Source organism: Ambystoma mexicanum, chromosome 5q, assembly GCF_040938575.1.
Source record: "Ambystoma mexicanum isolate Mex_15411 chromosome 5q, UKY_AmexF1_1, whole genome shotgun sequence".
NCBI classification, from domain to species: domain Eukaryota; kingdom Metazoa; phylum Chordata; class Amphibia; order Caudata; family Ambystomatidae; genus Ambystoma; species Ambystoma mexicanum.
Window position 1 is genome coordinate 317,190,529 of NC_090933.1, and position 23,496 is coordinate 317,214,024.

Sequence of the window (23,496 nt, forward strand, 5' to 3'; positions counted from 1 at the left end):
AAGCTTGGTTAGAAACAATGAGTAGCATTTGTTTGGTCGATGAGTAATGCAATAATCCAACAGATCATGTTGAGCTGCAATGTGAAGTCATGGCAGTTCTATTCTCGATTTTATCATTAAGCAGTTCAAATTCATCTGCAGGGTGCGCTGGTGCTCGAATCAGACAGGTGATGAGGCTCTGCCGGTACAATGCAGCATTGAGCCAATTTGATGATGCAGCAATGATTGTTTGAAGTTCAAACCTGAGTGCCAAAGGCAGCACTGTGTGTTCTGGTGGTTTGCAACTGGAAATTATCATTCAGATGTGGTTTGAAGTAGTTCAAGTTGTGAAAACAGAAGTCCTGTACGCTTTGGACCTCTGGATGCTGCAAGGGGATCTCGAGAAAGGTTAGTCCTTTTCAGTCTCTGCTCTCCAAGCCCAGCAGTGTGGTAGGATTGGGTGTCAGCAAAGTCATGCCCAATGTGCCCAGGGGTTGGGTAGCAAGCAGACTGTGACTGCCCAAACTGTGCCGCATCTCTAGGATGTAGCTTCAAAGTATCTCTGGTGCGTTATCCCCTAATGTGAGGAAGGTCTTTGATGTGGAAGTGCCTCTTTGAAGCCATGTTCCCAGAGGATCCCCTGGTGTGAGCTACTGCAACAGGCAGATAAGAGTTACCTATCCTCTCAGAGAGACAACTGAGGCAGGCATCCCATATTTTGCTCCATTCACTGGAATGCAGTTAGACAGCCTGTAATCCATTTAGCCTCTTATAGCTAGTCTGAGCTCATGGGGTTGACACTGGTATGAATCCAGTTTCGTGTGGCTTTAAAAGTCCTGTTTCTTTCAGTCGTCATAGTGAGATAAGTATGGCTTCCTTGTATAGTTTAACCTGTGACCACACTGATAGATCCGGGATTATGATATTTGACATCAGAGGTGCTGAAGTTAATGCAGCCTCTGCCTGCAGGATTCTTGTGATCCAGCAGCTATGGAAAGGGCACATGCGCCGTTTGAATCTTCTCTGTGCCAAAAAAGTGTTGCAAATATGTCAGGATACTGGTGCAGTGGGGTACAAGTGTACACTATGCTTTTGGCATGGGGCGTTATGGAAGGGGGTCCTGATTAGGAGACCACCTTTTCAGACATGTATTACCCACATAATTGTATTATTAAAATCAAGAAAGAGAGGGCTTTTGCACCCTTGCAAGATGGCAGTCCTTCAGAAATATATCTAAAAATAGTGGGTGTGCACGCTAGGACTTATTTTTAAAGGGGATTGATAAGCCCTGATCTATGGGATTGTAAATTGTTACAAGCAAGCAACATGTGCAGCCAATTTCTTCATGCCCTTTTACCAACACACATTGTTGGTGCTGCACTTTGTAAGGTGCAGCACACGAAGAGAGAGCAACAGATGATCACGCAACGCTGTCAGTGTGTGCGGATGTCACTTCAGTCACCTGAAATGAGACTAAAAGCTCTTATGAGGGCTGAAAGCAACTTCATTGCGGCCTGTATGCATGAATCACAGGTTGGGGTTTAAGGTGCCTGTTTTCAAAAGCTGCTTGTTGGATCCGACCACGCTGGTAGTTGTGATGCCTGTGCATCAACAGGGGTTTGCAGTAAGTGCAGAGAGCCCTTGTGGAGCTAGCATCAGTAGTCACTGCCATCTTGCAAAGGGGACGATGTAAATACACAGTATACGTCTGCAACCTTCCAGGTGCAGACGTTCTCTGTATGCTCCCGGGAATCCAATCTGGTGTGCATGTTTCAGTATACGAGTGTGTCATTTGCTCGGGGCAGTGTCCCCATATATATGAATGATTGAACCATTCCAATCCATGCCTGCAGCAGGTTCTGGTGAACATTCGGGATTATGTTGCCATTGACTCATTCTCTAATATCAAGCTGTGGCCTCTGCAGGGCAATCTTTACACTGTGCCACATGTTTAAGGGCTGCAATTCTATTAAACCCTTAAGTGCCAGGCTATTAGGTCAGTCTAGGTAAAATGGACGAGCATGCTCGTCTGTGGCCGATAGTGTGAATATTTTGAGCATCGGCAGACTTACAGTGTGCCATTATTGGGAATGCACAGTTTTGATTAATGAGAATAAACTGTAACCCACTAGACTGTTGTTACATTTGTCACTGTTCTAATCACTTAAGCAATCCTGCTAGACTACTTGTCTGCAATTCTAGGAAGCGGGACACCCACAATAACATTTAATCTGGAAAAACACGGGTCCATCAACACAATAGGTAAACAAGCAGTGACATGCTCGAGCAACATATCATACAAAGTGCTTCCACAGCAGTGCTCCCTTGATTAGCAGTGCAGTATATTTAGCTCAAAAGCTCATATATGACACATTTATTTGCACTTTCTGAAATAGGTTCCCAATGTTATTAACCATGATGTATATATATGTTATCACAGTCACTGCAGTATACTGAAGGTGCATGTTGAGTAGCATGGGAAATTGAAAAAATGAATTGCTAATATCTTTTGACTTGTATGATGAAGTTGGCTGCAATTTCGCAGGCAATGTTGCACACAAGGGCCTCCCACTGCCTTCCCTCCACCCTCCCACCAACACCCCCCCACTGGACATTTTCAGAAAGATCCATTAAAACATTAAAAAGTTATTAAGGAACTAAATAAAAGCAGTTACGGCATAGTTCCCATTTATTATCCCATAGACAAAAGAGGTACATTTTTGCAGGACTGCACAGCGGAAACAGCTGGATGGAAATGTAGCAAGTCTGAAACAATTTAAGCATGAAACATTGACTTGCGATGCTTTTGGGGACTGGGGTTATTGTATCCAGTACTATTTTAAAATATTCAGTGGAGAAGGGGGCGCCCTCTTCTCTGAAAATTATACATATTTTGCCCATGCTGCTTTGCAGGATAGAGTCTTTTCTGAAAAAAAGGAAAAATGCCACCTTTTTTGTTCCTGATGTGAGAGACAACTGTGGTTATACCCTTGGCTACCAGAAAACAAAAAGCAGAAAAAGGTCATTTGGAGCAAGAAAAACAACTAAATGGCATCAGGCTAGAGGTGGGGTCGGGGGCGGGGAGGGGGCGTGGGTGGGTGGATGGGACACCATGTGAGAATTGGGAATCGGAGGGGGGCCAGGGACCATGTTAAGAACACAAATGATTTCCGGTAGCCATGGTTACCCAGCAGAACAACGGTGGTTACAGAAGAAAAGAAAAGCCAAGAATGAAAGTGTGTGTGTGTCACACAGAAACGAGTTTTGGGGGGGATGGGAGAGGGCCGGGGAGGTAAGAAGTCCTTGAGGGGAGTCGGGAGAACGGGCACAGATGAGTCATTTTGCCCAATAACCACAGGTATCTCACAACTACAGATAACCATGCCCATCTGTAGTACATAGTTATTATAGCTGCAGTTATAGGGGAAAAGTTTAAAATATACATATAGTTTTACAGATACAACAAGGTAGGGGTTGACAAATCACTAGCCATGGCCAAAGACCATAGCTCGGGCACAGCGAAGGCCGGCATTGTTGTAAAATACACAGTGGGGATGGCCAAAGCCCGTGGCCACTGGCCATGGCCGAAGACCATGGCTAGTGGATTGTTAATGCTGTAAAATATACAGTGGGCACGGTTGAAGGCCGTGGCCACTGGCCATGACTGAAGGCCATAGCTAAGTGTCCTGGTAATGTTGTAATATATACAGTGGGTACAGCCAAAGGCCGTGCTCATCCTGGCTAGTGGGCCTGATACACATGTATAGTGGCCACTGCTGAAGGCCATGGCTAGTAGCCTTTTAGTGTTGTAAAATATACACTGGGCACAGCCAAAGGCTGTAGCCACTGACCATGGCAGAAGGCCATGGCTAGTGGCTTTGCAGTGTTGTAAAATATACACTCGGCATGGCAAAATGCTGTGCTCACTAGCCAGGGCCAAACGCGCCGGCTAGTGTGCTTGGTACACAAGTATAGGGGCCATGGCCAAAGACCATGGCTAGTGGCCTGGTTGTGTTGTAAAACATACAATGCTCCCTTGATGTACCCCAGACTGCCATGTGCCTCATAATGCCATTGTGTATGTCATTGTGAATCCTTTCTGTTATACTATGTATTTTCTCATGGGCTTTGCAACAGGAATGCGCCGAGTTAAGCCGGCCATGGATTCCCAAATGCACTGAATTTCAGGGGTTTTGTTGCAATCAATTTGAGCAACTTAATTAAACTTTAAGTAAAGTTTTTTTTCAGTGTATTTCAAGGGTTTTGTTATACCATCATTTTTTTTTCACCGACACTGGCCATGGTCTTTTGGCCACGGCTTTCAGCCATACACACTGTATATTTTACCACACTGCCAAGCCAATAGCCATGGCAATTAAAATTAAATTCTTTTACAACATTACCAAACCACTAGCCATGGCCTTTGGTCATGGCCAGTGGCCACGGACTCCAGCCATGCCCACTGCATATTTTGCAACATTGCCAGGCCACTACCCATGGGCTGGCCAGCACATCTTTTGGGCTGCTTCCCAGCCCAATAGGAATGAGCAGGCCACTAGTGTGAGTAAGGTGACCTGCACATTTCTCAATGTAAGAAAATAACTAATCCCGTTGCCTGTGAAATTCAGTACTTGCAGTCAATACTTCAAGTTAATCTGCCCAGCCCCTACAATTCTGCAATCAGAAATGAAATCAATGTCCATAGATGTACCCCGAGAATCTGTGCACAAATGCCAAAGAAGCTGCGTTTTTGAAGCTCGAAAATAGGCATATTCTTGTAAACAAAATAATCTATAATGTTTGCCCATGTCTATTGAAACAACCGCAGACCTCATCTGGTTAAATCTCTTCCCTTGTTGCATCCTTCCCAGGTCAGTTTGTCTGCAAGTGATAACGAGTTCCTCAGCGATTCCATGTTCGCCAGTGTCAGGAAGTACAATGCATCTTGGAGCATGATACTTCCAGTGTTGACTTCTGTCCATCCTGTGATGAGTTCTCTCATCTTGGAGCATGATACTTCCAGTGTTGACTTCTATCCATCCTCTGATGAGTTCTCTCATCTTGGAGCATGATACTTCCAGTGTTGACTTCTATCCATCCTGTGATGAGTTCTCTCATCTTGGAGCATGATACTTCCAGTGTTGACTTCTATCCATCCTGTGATGAGTTCTCTCATCTTGGAGCATGATACTTCCAGTGTTGACTTCTATCCATCCTGTGATGAGTTCTCTCATCTTGGAGCATGATACTTCCAGTGTTAACTTCTATCCATCCTGTGATGAGTTCTCTCATCTTGGAGCATGATACTTCCAGTGTTGACTTCTATCCATCCTGTGATGAGTTCTCTCATCTTGGAGCATGATACTTCCAGTGTTGACTTCTATCCATCCTGTGATGAGTTCTCTCATCTTGGAGCATGATACTTCCAGTGTTGACTTCTATCCATCCTGTGATGAGTTCTCTCATCTTGGAGCATGATACTTCCAGTGTTGACTTCTATCCATCATGTGATGAGTTCTCTCATGTTGGAGCATAATACTTCCAGTGTTACTGGGGACAAATGCGTGTTTTAGATTGGAGAGAAAGAAATCTAGTGGAATGCGTCCATAGCACTCCTTTCTATCTGTGGAAAACAGTGCAGAGCGCCTCAGCAGAGACATGGAGTGAAGGAGGTATTAGCCACAAGGAATGTATCACAACAGATGTGAAAAAGAAACATGACAATTAGCAAGTCTCCCCCTAGCACTTTCATTTACTGAGTAGTTGGTTTTCATCTGGAAAACCTTGAAATGGAATATTAATGGCTGATGCCATCCTTTCCTCAACTCTCTATTTACCCCCTTTGCAATGTCAGTCTATGCATGGACCAGTACATCACATGTATCCCGCAAGCCACACGCATGGTAATCAAGCAATACGCATTACCGAGTTTCATTCTCCTGGAAGACCTGGCCTACATCAAGAAATGAATTGGAGGCTTTATTCTAGGTGAAGCTTTATTTTAAGGGAGGGTCGTGAACAGAAATAGGTGCAATGAGTATTATGTGTTTCGGGATCGTTACATACATATTTCCTGTAATGTCTTGCAGCTCCATTCTCTACCTGCACCTTTGCTCTAAGAGCCGTTCCCATGAGCACATCTCTCTCTGCATTCACAGTTGGACATGTGCATCACTAACGTGTATGTCTAGAAAAACATTCGTTTTGTGCTACGGAAACACCTAAGTATTTCAAATGGTAGTAGAGTGTTTCTTATACAAATGCTGGATATCTTCTGTGACTGTTTTATGTCAGAGAATAGCAGTGTGTTTTTCTTTTTAAGAACATAAGCCGACACTTGGTTTCAAAAAGTGGCAGACATGGGTTTATGTGTTTTAGTCGAACCCCAACTGGTTGAATCTGTTCCCCATTTCTTCCCACCAAGGGATTTATGGCCGGTTGTGGTCAGGCAATATTGAGTGAAGTGGAGTTGAGGATAGCTATTGGCTGAAGAGGGTTTGTTGGGTCTGCCCACACATTCTAACAATTGAAAAGAAATGCAATCATTTAGCATTCGATTCAAACCAATAGATTTGGATGTACGTGTTCCACATGCCTCCTAGATGCATGTTGAAGACGTAGATCTATCCGCAAAATTGTTTTGACATATATGGCCTGATTCATAGAGCATTTCTCTATGGGAGTGCACCATTATAAAATGCTTCTGTGAATCAGGCCCTCAGTGTCTTGTTTTAAGGTTAAGCATATATTCATTGTCCTTTGGATACTCAGCAAAATAAACAGGTGCAGGAAAAACGCCAGAACGTGATTGTGATTTTAAAAAAAATGACATCCACAACAGTCTCCCCCAAACATCTAATAGCAACACTGCCTGAAATAGCAGGTGTGAATGTGTTCTCGTGTAGATGCAATGTGAGCATGGCCCTCAGAGGGTGGGTTCCGCTCTCTTTCTCCTATTGCTCTCCCCCTCTGTGGCTCTCATCTTACAATTTTCACACAGTAAATCCTTGTTTTTGTCGCTTCTGGGAGTTTAGCGTGTTAGCTGACAGTCCTAGATTTTAACTCTGCTGAACTGCAGCAGGTGATAATAATTGTCCATGACAATTCTGGCATCCACACTTTCATGGTTGCCCAAGCACATATAGAAGACATCACATAACCGCTAACTAAGTTGCTAGAAGCTTCCATCATAAAAAATACTTGTTAATATGAGATGTCATATTCTCCCTTCTTCTAGATCAGCAGGTACCCTGATCCACTGCTTGCCATTACACGTGCACTCCTACTTATAACATCATTCTCCCTTTTATCTTAGCTCTGCGGGCCTGACTCCCAAAGATATGCACTGTGGCACATTTGAGATGTCCAGGTGCCTCTCTCACATTTCCACCTGCTACATTTAAGCCACACATTTGAGCAAATCTGGAGATGACTGCAGCATCTCTGAAATTAGCTGAAGCTAATTAGTGCAAATTATACTTGTGCAAGAGCATCTGAGAGCTGCTCCAATTAATGCATGATTTGATCAAGTTTTAGGCTTTGTGAAACAGCTATAAATTGTGCAAATGTGAGATGCTTGCAGGCATCTACTTGTTTGATCCAGTGAACATATTTGGTAATCTTTCCCCTCACATACACTCCGTTTGTTTGTTTTGTTCATCCCTTTCCTATTCCTACTGCCCCACTTTCTTTTCTCTATATTTTTTACTTTTCCGACGGGCTGATCTGCTTGGGTGCGGTCACAATAAGCCACAGTTCACATGCTGTAAGGCCACTCTGATTTTGCCTGTGTGGTGTAGCTTGAAACTGATCAATGTGTTTTGTGGGTTGATTTGTAATCTTCTTTCTACATGGTTCAACTAATATTCAATCTAAATATTGAGAAAGAATTCCAAATACATGTCAATCAAATATAAAAGACAGCGCTCAAAAGTATAGAAGAAATAAAGTTAATGATGTATACAAATTGAAACATGGGCCTGTAATAATGAAAGACAGATAAGGACTACTGATCCCATCAATGTTGGCCATTTACCTGGTAACGTTTGGTAAATTAACCATGCATGGTGACCAGCTTTGCCAGATCTTTTTTCTTATTGTCACTCCATAGAGGCTAATATATATCTTGTTTTAATCTGCTTTCTCTTTATCAGTCACTTCTGCTTGAATGGTGTTCCATATATGCCAGACGCTTTCCATAAGAACCATGTTTTTAAGTGACTCATTCTGTCCATCCTCTCATCCAGTCCCATATAGTGGCTTCAGGGATCTTTTATGAAGAGCAATGCTTTCCTTTGGGATTTGGCTATCTCTAAAGCATATCTGTGATTTCTATTTTGCCACAGTGTATATACATATTTGCCTCCTTAGGCTTCCATACACACATTTATGTGAGCCATTATAATGCAAAAAAAAAAAGAAAATATAGATTTGAGCAATTTGATAGTCAGGTTTAATCATCATGTTGATCTTACCGTGGATGTTCAGAAATTGATGTGCAAGTTTCATAAACATGTCATTATTCCAATGAGCCAAACAAAAAAATAGCTGTTGCACATTTGCATAATTTGTTTTGCGTTGTCAGTTTGATTTCTGTGGCTCTACCTAGAAGATGCATGGTTTGGAGGGGTGCCTATAAGAACCATGGGGGGCAGTTGAGGTTGCATGCCCATTTGAGCATATTTGGCCACTTGAGATTCCTGATTAACATTGATCCTCAAACAGACATTTGCAGAAATATGTTTTCTTTTTTAATCCATAACAAAATGGGAAAAGGTAGCAATGATTTCTCAAAGGCTTTACAAATGACTCGATCGCTGTGTTTTCGTCGTCCGCATGTGAAGCGGAATGGATCCTCAGCAAATTCTCCTAGATGTGTGCAGAGTTTGGTGTTGTACTGAGCAGGATCTCTGTGTGTTGGCTACCTGCAGATTCAAATGGAAAGCCTGCCTTTCGAAATGTCTGAAATAGCTATTGGACAATGTGCCAATCAGGGTCAGAAGAGGATAAAGGTTAATGGGCAAGACCTGATTCTTCGATTTTCCTAAGTTTGCCAGATTTTAGAAAAAAAGATGTTCATTCTAGTGCTCATTCTGGCTATGATATAGGCTCTAGCACATTATGCACGTGGCAGTGCAAAGACATTCTTGATTTATCAAGATTCAGAAGACATGGTTATCAACCATACAACTGTCTGCAGACTCTCAGTGAAAGCGAATGTCCCTAAATATCACTTACTGATGACATCATTCTTCTAGAATTATCCCTCTGCCCCTGTGTGAAGGTACCAGAGCCGGCTTCTACAACTTCTCTTTCACCTGTTGATTCCATAATGCGGCCGGTGCACTCCATGTTTTTCTCTCTTCCCCTCTCAGCTGCAGTCCACACGGAGCCTTCAACCCCTGTCCCACCCCTGGCCATCTCTGCAGCTCACTCATGCACTTATTCTCTTGCTCTCTCTCTCTCTCTCTTTCTCTCTCTCTCTCATCCATCTACCTAATGACTCATCCACTTAATGTGTTGCGTAAATACTGCATGTGGCTGACAGGCATGTTGCCTACACAGCGGACACTGATTCCGCTCTCTTCTGCTCAGCTATTAAACACCAGGCTTGACATGAACAGCTCTGTAAAGAGCGGCAATTTGTTTTATTGTGTGCTCTTGTATTCTGGAAGATATCACTGCATGTGTTGCCTGTCTTTTTGTTTGATTTGAACATGTATTGCAGATGGAACTTTGCTCTTGGGTGGCATTTGCTGTTCTAGTGCTTGGAGTCACCATAGCAATAACAATGTCGCTCATGCCTGTGATCTTCATCCCTTTGAAGAGGCTTTCAAAAGGCTCTGAACTACAAGTGACCTGGCATCCATCTCGCTTTCGAAGCGTCCGCTGCATCTACCCCACCTACACATGTGATGGATGTTACGGCAAGGGAGGAACATGGATGGAAATGAGGGCACTATTAAGAATAAGCCATGTAAGAAGACGAGCAACACTGTTGTCATGACAGCGAGCGTTTGGTGAAAAGAACTGTGGTTTTGCTCTTTTATATTGAGGAAGTTCAAGCAAAGAAAGGGCAGGTAGGGCACAAATATGTACCTAGCAACCAAAGACATTAATACGGACCTTCTTACTCTATTGCACCCCAATTCGTGAAAAGGCTTTGCCTGATTGATACAGACATCTGCTCGAGCAAAAAGGGAAACATAGCATTTGTTTTAGGGTGGATTCTTGCAAGGAAGAAATGCATGTTGAAATGAAAGTGTGGAGGTAATTTGGGCTTCATGTAAAAGGTGTGCTTTTTGGCTTGTGCGCACACGCCACAGTGCATACCTGGGCCAATGTGGGTCTTGATGTGCTCCGCCCCTGCACTGGTTGCCCCGTACCAGATCGATTGACTGATGTCAGCAGCAGTAAAGACTAAAAGGGGGGCAGTGGTATTTTGAGGTGAATGCCGGGCATGCAGTGCTCACAATAAAACAACAGGTGCGAAATGAGCGTTGCTTTCACTTGTTTGTATGCATGTATAACTTATTGGCTTCCACCCCTGCACAGTGGTGCAAATGTGAAAAATGACACTACAGGTTCTCTCTGAAATATCTAAATGTGCACTCATTATTCAAAGCATACATGCTTGTGTCCCCAATCTTTCCCGGTCCAAAGTTGCATCTATGTCTGTTCATGATAAATCGCACGCATGTCGTTGGGGTGCTGGTAAGAGTTTTGGAGGACCCTAAGCAGGGTCCCCGAAATGCAGGCCTGCTTGGGGGGACCCCATGCACTGTTTGAAGGGTGCGTGTAATTGTGCCCAGGGGAGCACGCAAAGGTAGCTGTTCTGGCTGTTTTTGCTTTGTGTGGAGGCGTGTAGCAGGTGTTCCGGCCATAACTTGAATATACGGTTACTTTCTGCAAACAATTCCATGAATACACAGAGCGCACAGCTTTAATTCTGCGCACCGGCTCGTGCAGAGTCGTTCTCGGCGCGCAGTTTTTGCGGGATAAATGCGCACTTTTCCATGAATCGGGCCGAAAATGTATTAAGGAGTAGTAGTTATGCTAGAAATGTTCGGCATTTAACAGGACAGCATGCGTGGGTACGTGCTTGTTAATGTGCGTGTGTGTATGTGTGTCGTTCAGATCAGAATGTTGTAATATGTTGGATTGTGTGCTTAAAACACACAACTAAAACTTGACTTGCAATGTATATATTTTCATTCAATTGCACTCTTTATGTAATCACGCGGGTTTTTATTAAGTATACAGTAATGATAAGACAGAGTGGGACAAAAGATGTGTTTTAGGGAAGACCATGCACCACATGAAGGCCAATAGTAAAACACAATGGATCGAAGGTCAATGGAACTTTTTCCGAGGGTCAAAGCAACCGTCACCAGCAGAACAATAACGAAAAGGGTTCCACACCTTCTATCGGGATACCTCAAAGGCTAGGAAGAGGGGGACTGAGAGGATCATGATTGCCTTTATGGTACAGCTGGAGGCATGCAAAGGATTCCCATGGGCAGACCACAAAGCGGGAGATGGCATGCTACAGTGTCACATCACTGCATCCGATTGCTTTTTCATCCACGCGGGCAGTCTTTACTACGTTTCTTGACCACAAAGCAACCTAACAGGCTGGAAGGATTGGCGAAATCAGCAATAGCATAGTATTTCAGTTGTTGTCATGTCGTGGTTATAATGCATTATTTCTTGCACGACTTTTTGAGAATGTCAATCATCATGTTTACCTTGGCTGCTAATTCGAATACCAATGAATCCCAATCTAATTGTAAGACGGTCGTACTAATGTTTTTGATAGCCATATTACCCAGTGTGGTAACCGGGTAATCACATGATGGCCAGTAAGAATGCTCATCAAGTAACCTTACAGTATGACTGTATTCAGTAGATCTGAGAAAGCTCCCCATATTCCATTTGCTAATATCTTGGAAAACAATCAGCATGTGGCAGAAGTACAAACCGATCCTTGGTTTAAGATAAAACCTTGTGCTATCCTTGCCTTGACCAACTACCCTACAAGTATGGGATCTGCTGTGGTCCTCCTATTGTCTTTGTGAGGTGTACCCTTAATTACCCTTGGTGTGGGCAACATCAAAGTGACATTATCAATTGTGTTCTGTTCCTAAATCCTGACCGAATGAGTGTTGATATCAGACTTCTATCTCACAATAAAATAAAAAGAACTTGCCATGTGGTGGTGTGTGGCCTAACCCTGCTTTACCTGCATAGCTTCTCGATGCTGTGCATTAACTTGATGAGCTACAGTATTTTCACACAGTCTGACAGTATTAGGTTGGTGAGCACCACCAGACCACCCATCATCACTCTTTGCCCTTGACCAAAGTTCATTTCACAGCATTGTGAGAGGTCTGTTTTTCAGGAAATGTTTCCTCATAAAGATGCTTCTCATGAACACAACACAATTCCTCTGTCCACCAGTTCTATGATTTGATGTGATATGATGTGGCATTTATAACGCACCTGTACACAAGTGTTTCTAGGCGCGACAAGGAGGAGGAAACAGAGGGAGGACAAAACAACGATCTTACTAGTCCTTGTCTCGATCAGGTCGTGCAAGCACATGGAAGATGAAGGGGAGAAGTGCAAGGGGCAAGTGGATGGAGAAGTGCAGGAATTCAAAAGTGCAGCCAGTGGGTGGCTCAGTGCAGGTAATCAGAAAGTGCAGCCAACGGGTGGCTCAAAAGTGCAGAAAACAATCAAACTCCAAACCATTTGGCACAGTAATGCAAAAGGACAATGGCGTATCTAAATCGTAGATTAGCATATCCAAGGGCATTATAATGTCAATAGAGCATTTGTTCCACAGAATGCAGCCAGATTACTTGGGGCTGGACCTCTTAACTCTTCCCTGTGCCTTATCACTGGGTGTCCAGGCCATGCTTTTTCTCACAATTGTCTCCACAATGCTGTACATCTTGAGCCACCAACACAACCCACAGGATCTTCCTCTTCGACAAGAGTCAGCTCAGTAATTTGGGGTTTAATCGTTTTCAGAGGAATCTAGCACGAAATAGATATTAGGGATGGTAACACAAACTAAAGCATGGAACCACACTTCAGTGTATACAACCATGGACAAAGCCAGTGACACATCTGTGAATTGCAAGTAGTAGCAAAACATCCAAGCAATTGTTGAAGCTGGCAGTATTTTATTGGTTGTGCATGAACCATGGACAGAGCAAAACCACAGCCATTGCTGGTGGGAGTGATGTGCTGACCCCATGCATATTTAGGGGGGTGGTGCAAAGTGAGAGTTGATTTGCTGGCACACATGTGAGTGCCTATAAAGTCATGCAAGTGTGATGCAAGACTCTCTCTGAAGCACTGGTACAACCTACCATACAACCCGCCGCATCACACAAGGGCACATTTAGATGCCTGAGAACTGGAAGAAGGATTCTGTGGACATTATGCATCTGGTCAGGTCGTGTTCCATGCGAAGATTGGCTAGAGTCAGTGATGTGTGTGACATGGGTAGGCAGAATGGAGTTATTCAGGTCTCAAATGGTGCTGGGCATCCATTGTCTCAAGGTCAGGGGATGTACAGTTAAATGGGTCATGTTTAACATAACCGACTACATTTATCATAATGACCCTTCTGCCTATGGCTCATTGTGTAAAAACCTATAGAAACTCTAAGGTTGCTGTGCTGTGAGCCTGAATTTCGGGATGAGGACACTAACCTGCAGTAGAGAAATAAACCGTGTCCCTACCTTTGCTTCCCAGTTTCCAGTTTGGATTATTTGGTGAGCTTCTGTGGGATTCAACCGAAGTGAGAAAGATAACAATGTATTATGAACAGAGAAAGAATTTGAATATTTTATCTGGACATAGAATCACTCCAAATACTCAATGAACAGAATTCATTGACAGGATATTTATGACAAGCACCCTGATCACCACAAAACTATCACACACCGTTAAAGTCTTGTGTATTCAAATCAAGCGTATGAAAAAACATTAGGTTCATATCAAGCGGAATTGCTTGAATTAGTCCTATATCTATGTCCATTTAGAAATGTGTGCTGTAGAGAATCAGTGAGCATAATACAACCTAGGTTGGTTAATCGAGCGTCCACTGAGAGGAAATGGTATCACAATGTGGTAACACATACAGGAATAATTGTAACACAATAGACCGGTACGCCAAAATTATTTAACGTATAATATGTAGTTGAACATCGCTCTTCAAACATGGCTTTACAAGTTCTTTAAAAATATATTTTATTTTGCTTTTCTTCATAACATTTCAAAATAAAAGGTCATTTCAGGACTTTAAACATGCTGTGCAAAGATAATGGACTATGGGCCTGATTCTCAGAGCGTTTCCCTTTGGGATTGCGCCATTATAAAATGATTCTGTGAATCCGGCCCTATGTCTATTATATTGTTTAAGTTAAATGACAAAAAAATTACCGAAATGTTAAAAATGTAAGAAACTTGAGTAACAGCAAACTGTCATTGGTTAGCGAGTGAGTTAAATGATAGTAATTTACGTCACTTACAGAGGCCGCTCCTACAGGCATAGCTTATCTGTATAGTACCACCTCGAAGAAGACCGATTTCAGAGGTGAGGTTGCCAAAACTTTGTGGAGCTACCACAGGAAATTGCTTCGCTTGGAGAGAAACATGTATCCACTCAGGCTATCATTGTACAAAGTAGTGCGATAAAACCAGCTTTACTGGATGTAATGGGCCAGTCATTGCCAGTAAGGGCCATGCAACGCCTCAGGGCAATTATTGGCCCAGTCTGTCCAGGAATGCAGGACTCATGACTATCAGCACCTTGGGTCGTTCAGCTGGTGTGATACTCTTTATTTTTGAGGGAAAGTCCATATGTAATGAATCCACATTGCCAATGTCCCCTAAGAAAAATACAAATTAAAATGGCTGCCGTTGTAAACAGTAAAAGCAATAAGCCTTTTTACTATGTCCATAGTGGCCGTGGGAAGGAAGCGCAATCTGGAGACTAGGGAGAGGAGGTACACTTATGAATGAGGAGCAGAGAAAGGTGGCAGACAATCAGGACTCATGAGGAGGTTGGTGCGGTTGCAGTAGACCGTTGGGGGTGGGAGAAAATGGAGAAGGGACCTGGGGCACTAGAAGAAAAGTGTCAGGCACCTAGCATAAGAGCACAGGTGGCAGAGAGAAATTGAGCAATTAATGGAGGATTCTGCCCACATTCTTGGCTGCCTCATTGGCTAGATCCTCGCCACCACAATTCCCACCACAGAAACTCCTTATCCATAGATCATTCACCCACTATAATGATTTTGGGAATAGTCCCAATAGTGTGACCTCAGTTGATGCCATTTACATGATTGCACGGCTTGGAGCCTGTTTCATTTTGTATGCGTTGATAATGCCAGAATGAATAGGCAACCAGCATCGAAGTCCAAGGGTTCTTGGCAGGTACTGAAATGAGAAAGTATACTTTGACAAATGCCCAATCCATTTAGAGTTTGGAATGTTGGATCGGCCCTCCCTTAGGAACTTATTAGATGGACTAGTTGTCAGTGTGTGAAGTGAATGGTATGCCCCTAAATGTTTGCAAGCCCACCAGCAGTCCCGTGCTCCTCTTTGAAAACGAAGTGATTTATTCCACCACATGTTTGAGAAATGCAAGAAATGTAATGGTTTAAACCAGGTCCTCATACGCCCAGGATACGATGGTCCCCAATGTGTACCCATTGACATCAGCAGTGATGACAGTATTGTATTTTTAGTCAAACATGCTGTTGTGTGTGATGGTGTATGGGTGATGTCTCTTTTCAGTGTGATATAGATTTCCCTTCCATTCCCTCATTAGATATTACTCTAATCTCCTGAAAATGCTCTAAGAGGCAAACGAGTGGTTTACAGGCCACGTGCCACGGGCAGGCCATGCGCCTCATTGCGTCACGTGTAAAGGCTACAGGAGAACACATTACTGTGATTCGAAGTATATCCACAATCAGTAATAACTTGAGCTGTGCGCTTTGCTGAACATCTGTAACGTCTGCAGCAGTCGTATAGTGTGCTGCTACTGTGAGAAAACAGGCCAAGCGCGCGTAAGGTTTACAAAGTCGCAAAGCACAGTGGGGTTTGTAATCTGTGAACATGGGGTGACCCGCACGTGGCGTTTGGATGTTGCGTGGTGGACTGGAACGGTAGGGGGATGGAGGGATGAGGTTCGAGGGATGCCAGCAGGTGGGTGGCTCTCGCATTGCTATTTAGCAGGGTGCGGGCTGTCCTCTGGCCCCTTCTCGCAGTAAAGGTTACCTGCCTGACCCAGGTGGCCTTGGCGTCCTTGGAAAGAGCATCAGGCATAGCGCGTGCTTTGCTGAATGTGTGAACACATTGTGTTTTGAATATTTCGATTGGGTGTTGGTTCAAAACATCTACAAGTCCAGTACCACTGCGTGTCACCGAGTAGGCACATGGAATCCTAAAATTGCAAACTGGAGTGATATGTTTAGAGATGAACAAGTGGGAGGGAGATGCGGCTAAGTGGCCAATCGGAGAGCACAATAGCAGAGCCAGATTACGGGTAGTGTCCTCAGCCAGGAGCAGTACCCTAAACCCATCCTTCAGTCCTCTCTTTTCAAGTGTAGATGCATGTGCCCCCACCCCCCCCCCCCCCGCCCCACCGATACGGAACACCTCAAGTTAATCAACCACCCTTCTGCTGAGCTCCCAAGACAACCCTCCTCGTATCCACTGTGCTGCCTGCTGCCCACCTCCCCTCCCCCACTGCCTTTGGTTGGGACTTTTGCCTGAGCGCCCTGTGGAGTGGGGGCGCCATTACTTCATGTGCGTGTAATCACTAACACCCCAGCCCTCAGCCATCGCCATTAGTTCAGGCGTGTCAAACTGTGCAGGGTCCATCTAGTAGTGAATGGCGCCAGGACATGCCCCATATCCGACCAGACTGTATCAGCGAGCCCTTCGGAAAGCTCATTGTGGGTGATTGCTGATAATGCAGGAGGTGGGAGAACTCTGGCTGTGTCTTTCCACCAGATAGTCCCTTTAAAGGAGCAAAGGGCCAGCGGCGCTGCTGAGCGCAAAGGTGCTATACCTAAATACCTCCGCATGTTAAATTGGACAGGGTGCGTGTTCCCTCACGAGACGTGCTGCGCTGTAATGCGACACTGACACCCACAGGCTGGCAGAAAGGGCGCCGAATGTCCTTCACACTATACGTCCCCGCAGTGAAGCCAGGGCGGGACGCTGGGTGCCTACGGATGGTACAAAAGCCCGCGGTGCTTCGCCCTCTCCCTGCCAAGTGCAGTAATGTGCTAACGGTCCGGGCGACCGTTTCGCGAAACTGACGTCTTCCAGGTTGTGACACCCGCCTGCTGGTGACTTGGCAGATGGGTGACAGAAAGGCAACAGGCCGGTGTGTGACATAATCAGGCAGCTGCGTGGGACGCTGGGAAAACGCAAGTGTCGCGCACACCACGTTGGCAAGTGACTTGCTGTTCGAACACAGAGCTGACGCTAGCAGAAAGCTCATGGCTTTCCGGGTTTAGCGACACCGTGCACCTCTGTGACTGTGGGGAAAACCTGGTTCTCAAGGCATGACTAGTGTGGGGGCATCACGGAGCGACGTCTTGGGGAGACTCCAAGAGGCACCCGTAGGAAGAGGAGAGCAAGAAGGGAGCACCTCGTCCTATCTAAGTGAGGGGGTGGTGGGTGAGAGGCCGTGTTGCGGCGCGAGGGCTGCTTGGCGTTGGTGGGGGGGCGCTGCGGTTCTCCCCTCTCTGCCTGCAGGTGGCGCCGCTGCAGTCCTGGGTCGGGGCAGAAGGGGGCACCCTCCGCGGTTCAACAAAGAGCAGGGGGTGGGGGGGAGCAGAGTCATGCAGACGCGTGCCCAGCTGCGCCGCCGTGTTCACCAAGACATTCCGAAGGCTACCTCTTTAAACTGGCGGGCAAAAGTGAGACGAAGCCGGCGGAGGCCTCCCCTAATGGGCCGTCATCTGACGAGATTTCCGCCGCTGAGGGCGGGGGTGGAGGGGCACGGACCGGCGCAGGGGCCCGAAATGTGAGAGCGAGGCCTGTGTGGCGCAGCGGCTACTGGGCTACAGCGAGTGCCTAGTCGGGGAGAAGAAAGGCAACGCTCCGCGAAACACAGAGCCCCAACCAGGGCACACAGCCGAGCCTCCTCGCGGGCCCGGGGACGGACCCTCGGCTACAGCTGCAGACTCTGGCCCAAGAGGCCAACTATTGAGAGCAGCAGCGCGTCCCTGCCACGCGTGTGGCAAATCACACCCTCGACGCCATGGGGGCCGAGGGAGGGGGGCGGGGGGCGTCCTGCCGGGAGGAGAGGGCTGTAAGGCATCTGGAAGGGCCCGAGCCGGAGAGGGCTTGCGGTGCCCACACACAAAATGTCAGTGTAACAATGCAAACCTCCTCTGACATAGAAACACCCCCTAACGTTGGTGCTCTGTATTCCACGACACGTTGATGTTGCCTTCCAGGAGGGTTAATATCGTCATATATTCAAAACATTCAGTAATATAGTTGTATGAACATGTACACGAATTGAATAATAAATACGGTTGCATTTATATAAAAAGCAATTAGCATTTGAATGCCTACAGACTCATTTCTACGAACGGTCTGATGGGTGCTAGTGGGGTTTGTTGGAAAGAGGACTCTCATTGTCAACTTTGGAAAAGTTGTTGCCTTTACAGTTCCTCTGTGTTGTCACTGGAATGTGTTGCTTAGTGTAGGAATACTGCAATCGGATCCGGGCCGTGATGCGGCGGCCTGGCTGCTTCGCTTATTAGGGCAGACGCACCTAATCCATGGGGGGGCGGGGGGGGGGGGTGATTTCACTCCGCCGAGTGCGGGGCCTGATTTACAATGCATTCTTCAATGGAATGTTCCGCATTGAAACACTCTCTGTGTGTGAGTCAGGCCCTTCGACACCAAACCTTTTTTTCTTTTCAATGGAGGTCAAGCCACCAAAGAAGAGAACTGGTAAGTGGAGTGCACCCCCAACCCCCATGTACATTTTAATATTAAACGTAGGACAACAGTTCTCTCTGAATATATTAATAGTAGTGTAATGCCCCCCAAAAGAGAAGTCGCGATTAGAAGGAGCACCCAAATACGTTAATGCTCTTGGGTCGCTCGCGGCGCATTGTTTTTCGCAAACGTATGCCCCTAATATACCCGGTGTGTATACTGCACTGCACTAAGATATGAAAATCAAAGTGGGGGGCCTGTTTAGAGGACTATTTTGCCGAGCATCCCTCGGTCTGATGCGAATGAGTGCTGTGTTCGGGTTACCAGCGCGCAGTTGCGCGCCACCGCCTTGCAGCGTCAAATGCTTCTCTCAGCACACCTTTGTGCGGACGAGGGAGTGCGGGGGCGTCTGGGTGGGGATGGGGGGGTTGCTCAGGCGAGAGGGCACGGCCACAAATGCAGCCGCCACCTGTGGCCGAACTTCTGCACCCATGTGGCAGTGTAAGCACCGTCTTCCCTTTATAAGCACGAGAACGCAGCGAGTCCATCCCTCACAGACATCGTGGAAGGGTGCCCCGCACATGGGTGTGTGGTAGGCGACCTAGCACAGCGTGGGGCTGACTTGGCATGCTTAAAACGACACGGGTGGGCCCCAATAATCCCACCGGACAGCGACTGGTCTGAAACCATAGCCATCCTCCGAGGCTGCTGGGCACGAGCGCCCTGAGTTAGATCCCCAGCGACACCCAATCCTCGGCCCCATTTCACTCCAACCGTGCTGAAAGTTTAGAGAGCAAGGTCCTAGCTATGCTGAAAGGAGCCACGCTGCAGCAAAGCGGCCAAGCCTCGAATGTGCACGCGCACTTTTATCTCGCCTTAGCCTTTTTCTTGTAAAAAGTGCATTCCATTGCCGTTTCCAACCCACACCATAGCCAGCATTCGAAGAGCTCATTCCCAGCACCCTATAAAAAGGACTGGTTTGAATATCTCACCTTATCTGAGCATCGCGCCCGTGGGCTCAGCGCTGAACACCTCGATGACTTTTTGCAGAGAAACGCTGCGCGGAGACACACTGTGTGCCGCCAAGTGCACAGCCGATCGCCCGCCAAGTGCACAATCGCACGCCTCCCTCCAGGGTGCAAAGAGCCCAGGGTTTCCTTCGGTGGAAGAGAGTGACAGGGAACGGGCTCCTCGACACACCGCCACCAGGCTTAAATCAGCCGTGTCTGCCTGCCAGCGCCGAGCGTGCCAGCCTTCAGGGAGCGAGCGCCGTGCCCCTGCCCTGCCTTCACCGGCTGCAGGTCAGGGTGGCATCGCAGAGGAGGCGCCGCCGCAGTTCCGCACCCCAGAGCATGCCTCCGCGTCCTGCCCCGTCTTTGCACACCATTGATCTCCTCCGACCCATTAGCATGGGGACGTTCTGGGGGATTAGCACGCCCTGTGCCCTGCTCAAGGTCCTTCCGTGCAGTGCGCACACGCCTTCCAGGAGCAGGACCAGAGCACGCGGGCTTTAATGGGGCATCAGTCAGGCTGGCTCTGCGCCAGTCATGGCAAGAGCAGGTCTGTGCGTGCAGAGAGAAAGCCTCGCCGCGTGGGTCTAATACCTCCGATTCGACGCCTGTCCCTAGAACTGGGCTGTGTGAGTGCACATGGCCGCGCGGGCAGAAGGCACATCTCGCATTCCCTCCTCTCAGGTCAAGGTGCACCTTCCGAAACCTGCATTTTACGCGCCCCCTTTAAGTGGTAGCAATCCGGGGGGGGGGGCACTTCCCAAAAGCAACGCAGCCACTACAAGTGTTTCACGAGTGTGAATTACACAATAGCAAAATGCATCCTTCCCTCACTTCCCCCAACACACACACCCAAGAAGTACATGTGAGTGAACACTTTGTGCAACTGCCCGTGAACCATTGGCATCGGGGGGATAGCTCAGGGGCAACGTGCTCGCCTTAAAAGCAATACGGCACGGAGCAACACAGGCGCGATCCCCGGGTCCGCGCCTAGAAACATCTGGGTATTAAGCGCGTTATGAATAACCTATCATATCATTGTGAGCCTCTCTAGGCGTGGGCATTTGTGTAGTTCGTTTCCCTTTTCATTGTTTCGGGTGTATTTCACTCGGCTGCAAGTGCACTCTAAAGTGTCTGCGAGCGCAGTTTTCCTTCTGCGGCTCGTTCCCTGATTGTGCCGCGGAGTGCGCCGCGAGAGTTCGCCTGACCTTTCTTGCACTGTGCGCCCCAGACTGGCAGTTACGGGAGGGTGTAATTTGTTGACTGGCCATTTGTTCTCTGCCGAGCCTATATGATTATCCACTTTGCCTTGGATAATGGCAGGCGAGGCGTGCAGACAGTAGAGATTGCCTCTGCGAGGCGGCGTCTTCGCTTGTGAAGTTCGTGTTCAACAGGATGGGGGTAGCTCAGGGTCCAGAGGGTCCGGCAGTCGCCCTCCGTGTGAGGCAACTGGACTCAGCACTCAAACGGGAATTTAAGGGTCCCTCCAAACCGAAGTCCCATGGACTCCAGCGTCGGGGACCAATGGACGCAGCGGCAGCAAAGCTTAGACCCACAGCACCATCGGCTTCCTTCCCAGAAAAGAATCGCTGTCCTAGGTACTGAAACGGGCTGACCGCGGGCACCTGCAGAAGGAGCTGGCGGCCGTGCACGGCCAGGATAGCGTGCACACGCTGGCACTTTCTTTGTGGCGAGGTCTCACACACACACGCGCGCACACATGCCACCGCAGAACCAGTCGGACCTGCTGCATACTAATTCAGAAAGAAAGTCCTTACCCAACTAAACGCGCAGACTGCACATCTCTTTAGGCAACGCAGAACCGAGACGCTGCCGCCTGCCCACGAACCTCTCCTGCACGAGCAGGTGCTCAGAGTCTAGCAAAAGAAATGGGCATGGTCCTTGAGACATCCAGCTCCTCCTAAAAAATGGACGAACTCCAAGGCAACCCGTGGCCGTATATTGTTAACCAAGTCTGATTTAATGACAGATAGGTCTCGTCACGTGTGTGCGTTAGAACAGCAGCTCCACTCTAGTCGCCTTCCTTCCATTTGCTATGTTCTGCTACCACAAAGAACCCTACATCCTCCCCAGACGTTGAAAGTAACTTCGGACAGTCGGTGCACCACGCACGGGTCTGCTGGCAACCTCCACACCCACACGCAGCACCAGATTACAGAACACGGATTTGCCCTCCGTTCGCGGACAGGCGCTGGTAGAAGGGCGCCCTTACCTTGCTGCTGTCTGAGTTGTGTATGCGACTTCCCGCACGCAATCCAGTAGCCGAGGCAGACAGGGACCGGCTGCGCTCAGCGTTCTCCGCCTCAGTAGGTGCCAGCTGCAGTGACGATCTATTCCTCTATCCTGGGAAGGTGCACTGGCGCTCCGCTTCTTGCTCCCCGGTGTCCCGGACCCCCAAGGGCGCGTGCTCTCCTAGCCTCCCACCTCACCAGACATCCACTGAGGCGTCTGCACGGAGGACGGCCACTTTTTGTACCTCCCAGAGACCACAACTGCCCATTGAAAAAACGCGAACCCAAAAGGATGCCGTCCCCCTTTGACGGGATCTGCAGATGGAGTCCTTTGGTTGATAAAAGAAAACAAATCGGGAACGGGGCTTTGAGGGGGCGGGGCTTGTTGCAACCACCGCTGGGTGCGGGATTTGCATTTGAAAGCTGGTGTGAGTGTGAGATTGAAGGGAGAGTTCCGGGGAGAGTTTATTTATTATTTTTTTTCCTTCTTTTCCTTAGCCTGTCATAGAAGTCGTGATCAATTGAGCTCTGGAGGGCATGAAGGCAAAGTCATAAAACTAATCAGAACTTACAGTTTCCTTGCTATATAGTTTTGCCCTTTCAATCTACTCCACCCGCCTCTCCTAGTTTTGCTTCCCGTTTGCTGGCTCCAGCCAGTGGCCCCCCTCTGAGTCAGGGGCCACGGAGAGCCTCGGCAGGAGACGCTCTCGGAAGCCTCGGGCAGGCCAAGGTCTGCCATATTGGCAGGTGTGTGTGTTATTGTATTCTAAAACGTTTCCGAGAATGAGACATTGTTTTATGTCGCAGCAAATTGAGCACCCCGGGAGGCGTAATTGCACCTACTCTGTGGTGACCTGGATCAGAGGATGTAATGAAAAACTCGGAGAGAGACAGTCACACATGAGCACAGATGGGGAGCAGGCGGTGTCCTCTGCTCGGCCGGCCATGCACTGCAGATTACTAGTCCTGGCAAGCAGCAAGCGGCTATTAAAAGACTCAGTGGCTCAGCCAGTGACAGTGAAACATCGGTGCCTTTAACGTCTAGCGTCACATGCTGCCACATCTGAGGGGATTGGCTGAACTAATCGGCCGGTGTTTAAGGCACTATTATGAGAGTGAGCCAAGAGATAGGGCACGTGCTGCAGTTCTTTTGAAAATGTGTCCGGAGTCTAATTGTGTCAAACAGCGTCACAAGATAACACAGATCCACGCATGAGGCACACACGCTAAGCGTCTTCTGTTATATTCAGGGTTACGTTCCT

At 47.3% G+C, this 23,496-nt stretch overlaps 1 protein-coding gene across 5 annotated transcripts in view; it reads right to left on the reverse strand.

The window, feature by feature from the left end:
- Positions 1 to 22,477, reverse strand: part of CDH7 (cadherin 7) — a 457,123-nt gene extending 434,646 nt beyond the window's left edge. Inside the window, exon 1 of one of the 5 annotated variants that reach the window (XM_069620793.1) lies at positions 21,761 to 21,867. The gene's annotated coding sequence lies outside the window, so the exon portion shown is untranslated. Of the gene's footprint in view, positions 1 to 19,964; positions 20,096 to 21,760; positions 21,888 to 22,215 lie in introns of those variants that run through there. The other 4 variants (XM_069620792.1, XM_069620794.1, XM_069620796.1 and 1 more) reach the window with 4 other exon arrangements.
- Between the last annotated feature and the right edge of the window lie 1,019 nt (positions 22,478 to 23,496).